The sequence below is a fragment of the Lissotriton helveticus genome, chromosome 2_1 (assembly GCF_964261635.1).
Source record: "Lissotriton helveticus chromosome 2_1, aLisHel1.1, whole genome shotgun sequence".
NCBI classification, from domain to species: Eukaryota; Metazoa; Chordata; class Amphibia; order Caudata; family Salamandridae; genus Lissotriton; species Lissotriton helveticus.
Genome location: NC_136059.1, coordinates 1,260,423,641 through 1,260,431,622, shown reverse-complemented (window position 1 = coordinate 1,260,431,622; position 7,982 = coordinate 1,260,423,641). Strand labels below are relative to the sequence as shown.

The 7,982-nt window shown below is 44.2% G+C and overlaps 1 protein-coding gene across 1 annotated transcript in view; it reads right to left on the bottom strand.

Moving 5' to 3' along the window:
* Positions 1-347: 347 nt before the first annotated feature.
* The window catches only part of STPG2 (sperm tail PG-rich repeat containing 2), a 2,154,459-nt gene continuing 2,146,824 nt past the window's right edge, over positions 348-7,982 (bottom strand). The window contains exon 14 of the mRNA XM_078677832.1: positions 348-473. The gene's annotated coding sequence lies outside the window, so the exon portion shown is untranslated. The remainder of the gene's footprint in view (positions 474-7,982) is intronic.

The window sequence follows — 7,982 nt, the reverse complement described above, 5'->3', positions numbered from 1 at the left end:
AGATATGCGTCTATGCTGATAGCTTTGCTATTTTTAGAACTTGTGTTAGTGATTTCTGTTGCTCGTCTGAGGGCTTTTCGAGAGCACATGTATGTAATTGGACCTGTGTATCTCGTGAATCTCATTCTGAGATGCTTGTATTTGCAGCTCATTATATCTTTACAATAAACTTTTGAAACCTAGAAGTTGTCCGTGATCTTTGAGAGTAGAGTCCTTTCTTGGGTGAACTAATTTGCAGATAGGTGTACTGTTTCCTTCCAAGACAGGCAATAAAGGTTCAGTCGACCAGATCGAGGTTTGGATCAATAGATATAAGGTATCGATCAAAATCTCGCCCTTTCACATTTAACTGTGTCTTGCAAGAGCAGGTTTTCCATTTCTTGAGGTTATACAAGTTCGCTTGAGCCACTGATGAGGGATATCTCAGAAACTCTTTCAAAAAGACGATTTGGTTCATTCCAGGAGGAGATTGTCTGTGGAAAAACGAGAAGAAAATATAAAAAACGCACATAAGTAGGAAAAATGGATTTCTTTAATTAGACAGAAAATGGCACATCTGATTAAAACAAAAAAAAAAACAGCATTCAAATTTCTGACCTGCACGTGGCCCAAATTGTTTATGAGCCGAAATTGAGTAGGAACAGTTGTCACCATCAGAACTATTGCCTATGTTCCTGCAATTTGCAAATAAAGATTTCCTTATTCAAAACTCCATGCTTCTTCATTTTTATGACCACTTGCCCCTAACCCTCACCTCCTTGGTACTCTGCCTACCTCCATACATGCTGTTTTTACATGATTCCATCCACAGCCAGGTGTCTTTTCCTGCAAGACTTCGTGTGTGATGGTTTCCTGTCGCGTAGATCTTGGGGTTCTTGCACAGTGTCCACTTGAACTATGCAATCACTAGGAGGTTGTTCTGTCGGCCACACGAGGTGACCTGTTTCTTTCCAGTGGCCCCTGTTGAGCGGCCTTGTCCTGTAATTGAGGCGGGGCTCTGGTGAAGCAAGCGATACGGAGCCTGCTCTTTGGTTAGCCCTCCCGCCACCGCCTGTAACCACTGTATTGCACTGCAAAAGTTCTGCACACCAAGGGGCACATTTACAACGATAGTGGCGGAACGCGGAGTTAAGTCAAGAAGGCTAATACCACGCTCTGTCACTTTAGAAACGCAGGGCTGCACCGTATTTCCAACAATACAGTGCAGCCCGGCGTTTCTCCCTGCCCTGGCGCTAAATTTAGCTGCCTAGCGCCAACTCTGGCCCCCTTGCACTCTAGTGCAAAGGGGGGCTTCGTTGTGAAAATTATTGTTTATGTGCAGGAAGGTGTCCCTTCCTGCACATAAAAAATCATCAAGGGTGATTTGTAACTTCTATGTGTGCTGCTTGTGCAACACACATAGAAGTTGCAACTTGTCATTTTTTAAATGATTGTTTATGTGCAGGAAGGGACACCCTCTGCACGTACACAATCATACATGGCGTTTTGCTGCTTCTAGTGTGCTGCACAATGCAGCACACATAGAAACTACAAAAGTTAGGAGAAATAAAGCATTTCTCATCGTTGTGCCCTATTAAGACCAGGTTTTCCCTTGTCTCAATGTTGGCGCTGGCCCATATTTACGCCACCCACATAAATATGGGGCAGCTTCAAAATCAATGGGTGTTGCAGTGGAACGCCCACCGCAACACCCATTGCCCACCCCTTTCACGCGAAGTATAGGGTGAAAGGATGCCTTATCTGCAAGGCGGCATTAATCCACTTTGAGTGGCTTAACGCTGCCTTGTAAATAAGGGAAGGACCCTATCGCCACAGGAAAGTAAAAAAAAGTGGCAGTCCTGTGGCGATAGGGACTTGTAAATATGTCCCCAAATTGGTAGGTTTATGAGCTGCCTGGCCCTACCAAGTCAATAAACCCAGTATTGCGGGATTATTTCAGAGGGACCAGGTTGTTTAAATGGGTTACAGCTGTAGTTGGTCTCCTGTAGGCCAGACTACTGTAATTATGGAGGCAGGAAATACGTGGAGAACAAGATGTATGTGCACACATCTCCTGCTTCTCCTGAAGAACCAGCAATTTTTTTGATTTTATCTCCTGTCTAGCTGTAGCAAATTTTTAACCAAAGTATTACAGCATCTTTACAGGCACAGGAGAGGACACAGGTTTGAGGACAATGCTAATGATCTGAAGATTGACCTCCACAGGAGAAGACTTGTTCACAGTTCAACTTGTCTGAAATATGCTGAAAGTGCTGCAGCATATTTGAGTCCAGCTGAGACCTGAGTTGCCAGAATCTGGTGGTGACCCTGGAGAATTATGTGACTCTTACAGCTTTGCTACTTCTGATACTATGCCAGTACATAAACCCGTCTCTTCCAGTCTCCAACCTGAATAGAAGAGCATTGGGAGCGTGCTGGGATTGCTAGATGCCTGCTTCAGTGATATACTCCAAAGGCAGTTGATGCAGAGTTTCCTGAGTCTGACAGAATTTCCTTTCCGACCAGGATGTCTTCCAAATTGGTGATTCAGGATTACCTTCCTCAGTTCCAGTAGATCAGAATGTGAAAGAGACCCTGACTAGGGCTCTGTGGTTCAGGGTCAATGGCTTCAGAGGGAGGATACCTGCATCGTTTTGTCCAGTATCATCTGGGCTCTCTGATCATTTCCTCCACTCTTATTGGGCTAGGCAGTTCTAGTCCACATGGACAACCAAGTGACTCACTACTACATCAATCATTGGATGTATAAGTCTGGCAAAGGTGGCTCATTCCCTGGGGTCATGTTCCTGTTTCTTTGAGTGATTGTTACCTAGGAGGGTCCAAAATGTTCAGGCAAACCACTTCAGCTAGGCATTTCCATACTCCCTGGATTTCTATCTCCATCAGAAGTGCTTTAAAGTCTGAAAAACTGAGTGGGGAATCCCTGGAAGGCTCTTTTTGAATGCACATTCTCCAATTCTCCTTTTCCAGAGAGTCCTCAGGAAGTTTTAGCTGAAAAAGGCACAAGCGATCCTGACCTTCCCTTTTGAGACCTGGAGCTCATATTTCTAGCTGTTGCACAGGTTGTAAAGGATTCTTCCAGTACCCCATTCTTATTCCCAAGTATGCCTTCAGTAGTCTGAATGCCAGTTCATGTGACCCCATACAGGTGCTTGATTTTCTAAGGAAGGGTTTTCGGAAGGGTCTCAGTTTCTTCTCTTAGAGTTCAATTGGCAGCCATTAGGTTAGCACAGCTCATGGTCAGTCTGTGTCAGGCTCTGTTTGGTAGGGCAGTTCTTTTGTAGCCTTGAACCTCAAATGCAACTAGTTAATTCTCTCCTGCCTTCGTGGGACCCTACGCCCATTTTGCGGGAACTTGGGGCACTTGTTATTGATGAAACATCCCTCAAAATTCCTCCTGATAACATGGTTCTACAACCTGGGCCAATGTTCCAGCCTGAAGTATGTTTCTAATTCCATATGGATCTGGAAATGTTGCTTTCAGTTTTCTTTTAGGATTCAGCATCTCAGAAGGAGGTCACCTTACAATCCTTAAATGTCAGGTTGGCGTTGTTAATCTACCTGTCCTGCACTGAATCTTTACATTCCAGTCATTCATGTTTGTAACTTTTAGGATAGCAAGTTAGGGTCATCTACCTACCACAGAACAATTGTCTGGTTAAGCTGAACATTTCAACAGCTAATGAGGTCGCATGCCAGCTGGTTTCCTTACAGTTCCTGACTAGGTACACTAGGGGTATGATTGCTTCTTGGGTCGAAGCTCCTAACATTTCCATCACAAAGAAATGTAGTCCCACCACTTCAGCCTTTTCACGCATATTTGTACATCTTAAAGATTTGGATGTATAGTCAGTACTGGTTGTTAACTTTTCTGAGGGTGTTTTGTCTTCTATCACTATTCCACATTGATGGGTACTTGTTGATATTGATAAAGTGTGTTCTCCTAATCCTCACACCCACCTCTCCCTACCCATTTTGTCTGTGGCTACTCTTGGATTACTATTTACAGGATGCTTGGAGGTGACCAGTCAGTTTAAGAGAGCACATGGCAGGATGAAGAGTTCATAAAGAAGGGACTCTAGGCATGGAGTTCTGAGTAAGACATTTTTTGTTACATAGTCAAGATTGATGGTAATAGTATTGCCTGTCTTAAGGGTGATCACTCACCCTTGTGTAGTTAGGACTGGGATGAGGAGGACTCTGATTGGGAGCAATGATTATTACTGGTAAGTTATTCTGGGCAGTTCGCAGCACCAATGGTTTAACCCCTTTCCCAGTATGACATCCTTTGGCGAAAATTTCTTGAGACACTGCTCCTCACCCAGCGATATCACCATTGTAGGTTTTACAACCTACCGATGTCAGCCTCAACCAACACCGTAAGCCTTAACTTGAGTAGGAGGCCTTTATAAGTCACATTTTATATTATTTCTCAGCATTTCCAGTGGCCTAGTTTGAAAGTAGCACCTCAAATGCATGCAGAGCAATAATTCAAGCTAGAATTGTAAGCATCAAGGGGGGATAGGGGACTCATGAAAAGACGGACAATGTGATTATTCTCCTAATCTTGTACTTTTTCAGGCTTTGTTTGTGATTTCTAATTTTTGGTAACATAACTGCAGAAAGGTCTCTGCAAAGAAGCATGTCAGCAACTTTATTTTTTGCTTTAGAGTTTGTTACTAACTAGAGAACCCCTCTGTCTACAGAAGTTAGATAACCTGCACCTACAAGAGTTAGGTGGAACTGCAAAGTGCCTCCAAGATGTGTTTGACAGGTTCTTGAACATGAATAAGGAAGCAGCAGGATAGATAAATGTGATATATTTAGCCTTTGGACTAGTGAGATATGATAGTCCCAGGCAAACAAAAATGGAGGTAGAAGTACATAGTTATGGTTAGTACCCTGCCAATTTTAATAACATCTCACCATACCTTTTGGAAAGGGGATGAATATGTTTCAACCATAGCAGTAAAAAGCATGTATGTATTATCCCCCTGTATTGTGAATAGAAGTTTAAATAGAGATGTAGGTACATTGACATGTATGGCAGCTGCAGAAAAGAAAAGCACTGTCTTGCGCAGTGCTTTATTCCATGGTTTGTAGCTCCTAGATTTTACGAGAAAGGTCAATGTAATTGAGAGCTTTAATATTTGTTGGCCAAATTCCCTACTATTTTACTTTTATCCCTGGTTGCTTACAAAAAAACCGGTTATTTAATCAGACTATTTGCTCACCAAAGTGTGTTGTGATCCTGAGCAAATTATCAGCAATGGTACAGGTCTAGACAGGAGTTTCGTCTCCTGAAAACAACCAGGCTGAGCTAGGAGGGAGTCATACGAAGATCCTGTATGCCAAATTCAAGTGACAGTGCAAGGGCACACTTATCAAGTGGCATAAGAAAACAATTTCTAGACAGAGGCTTAAAATACACTAAGGGTGGGGGCAGATGGCTGCATTTTGCAAGTTACTTACCCTTGGTAACATTGTTTTTGATATAGATTCTATTTAACCGCAGATTTCTCACCTTTTCAATATTCCCCAGGTATCAAACTTGATCAGGAAACTTTTGAGCAGTACCTTTGCACGCCAGTAGGTTGCGCTGAGTGGTTACATACTGAAGCTGTTCCACTCTTGAAATGACATGCAGTGCCCATATAGGCACCACGCCCTTACGCTAACGTCAGTTTCTTTTGAGACTATTCACACCCCCAGATGCAAATCCTGACTTCAAATTGGCTTTAACTAGTTTGTAGATTTCTACATTTGGGATTTTATTTATGAATATTGTCCAATTCACAGAATGAGCCAAATGGCAGGATGGGTGAGGAATGGGCCGTTAGAGTCTCTACCAGAAAGAACGTTAGAAAAGGCAAGTAACTTTTTCTTCTGATCATGGACGCCTCACCCTCTGAAGAGATACCAGAGCAGTAACTATTTAGAGGTGAGTTTGTGAACTTTCTCAAATCCAAATGTTCTGTAGGACTGAGCGGGCAACATGCTTCTTTAGGCGAACCTGGCTGTCCATACAGTAGTCCTTTGTGAGCGTATGGAGTGATGCCAATGGTGCTGCTGGGCAGAAACTCCGCTTGCAGTAGTGGCAAGTTTGGCCCTGGTGAAATGAGCTTGCAGGCCTTCTGGAGGCCGCTTTTAAGCCCATGCGTAGCAGATTTTGATGCAGTGAGTGATCCAGTGGGAGAAGTTCTTTTTCTGGGCTGTCATGCCTTTTCTCATTCCAGCAAACTCTACAAAGAGTTGTTTGTCCACCCGGTGTCCTCTGGTAAGATCAACATAAAAGCTTGGTGCTCATTTGGGGTCATAGCAATGAAATCTATCCTTCTCCTAAAAAGGGTAGGTGGAGCATAGAACATCGGCAGGGTGATGTTTTGACTGAAGTGGAATGGTTTCAAAGCTTTTAGCAAGAAGGATACTCGCATCCGCATAACCAGTTTGTTTGGGAAGAAGGTGGAGTATGTTTGATTGACGCATAGATCCTGAAGTTCACTTACTCACTATCCCAATGTTATAGTGATGAGGAACACTGCCTTAAGAGTAGAAAGTCATGAAAGGCAGAGGAGAAATGACTCATAGGAGTACACACCAAATATGTGAGAACCTAGTTAAAGTCCCTCATGGTATGACAAAGGGTTTAGGGAGGAATGAAGTGTTGCGGCCCTAACAAAAACCCATCACAGCCAGCAATTTCAATCATGAGGACTGGTTCGGCACCCATAAAATGGACAAAAAAGCTGAAAGGTACACTTTAACTGTGCCAAAAACAAAGACTTGCAGGGCAAGAGACAAAACTGAACGTCTGATAACTTGGCCTAGTGTGTGCCGTACCAAACCACAAATGTGTTCCAATGACAGATAAATGTATGCAGTGAGGAACTTCAGGCGCCAAGATGACTTCCACCACCTCCAGAAGTAGGTCAAAAGTATGCAGCTGTCACAGCTAAATCTCCAAGCTTGAAGATGGACATTGCAAAGGCCCAGGTGCAGAACTCTGCCCCATTGCTGCAACAGCAGGTCATCCTGGAGGGGCCAACAGATCAGAGGATAGATGCTCAAGGCGCTCTGGATATCATACTCTCCGTGCCCAATCTGGGGCTACTAGTATGATTTCAGCTTGGTCAGTCCATCATCTTCAGAACTTGGGGCAAAAGTGGTATCGGCTGGAAGGCAGGCAGGCGTCCTATCTCATAGTGAGAAATGTCTTGAAAACTCCAATGTGTAGAACTGCTGATAGTGTGCATTCTTGTCGGCAGCGAATAGATCGAGGCATGGTCCTCTCCATTTGCAGAATAGAACTTGAATCACCTGTAAATCCCACTACTGATCCACCAGACATTAACGGCTGAGATCGTCCATCCAGGCATGCAAAGATCCTGTCAGGTGATGCGCATCAGGAAAATCCCTTGATGGTCCAGTCATTTCCAGAGGCAGGATACCTCTTGTCCCAGGGCCCAGGACACCACTCCACCCTGCTTGTTGCAATCTCACACGGCAGTGATTTTGGCTGTAGGCAACTGCATCCACCTCCCCTTTATGGATGGAAGAAAGGTTTTAAATTCCAAATGGAAGGCTTTCAGCTCCAGGAGGTTGATATGGAGCCGGAACTCTGCAGAAGACCAGAGACCTTTGATCTCCACCTCTCCTAGGTTGCTACCCCAACCCAGAAGTGAAGCATTGGTCACCACTGTCAGCTATGGGTGGGGTATGGAGAGGGATCTGCCGCTCACACAATCACGGTCTACCATCTACCAATGCAGATCTTTTGCAGTCTCCTCCAAAATCGGGATGTGGTTGGAGAGGTCCTCTTGATGTTGGGCTCACTGAGACTTCAGATCCCACTGCAGAGCACGGATATGCCACCTGGCATGCTTGACCAGCAGGATGCAGAAGGCTATCAGCCGCAGCAGCCACCGAGTCAGCCTTAATGAAATCCAGTACAGAGTTTGAAAGATAGGGATCATAGTCTGAAT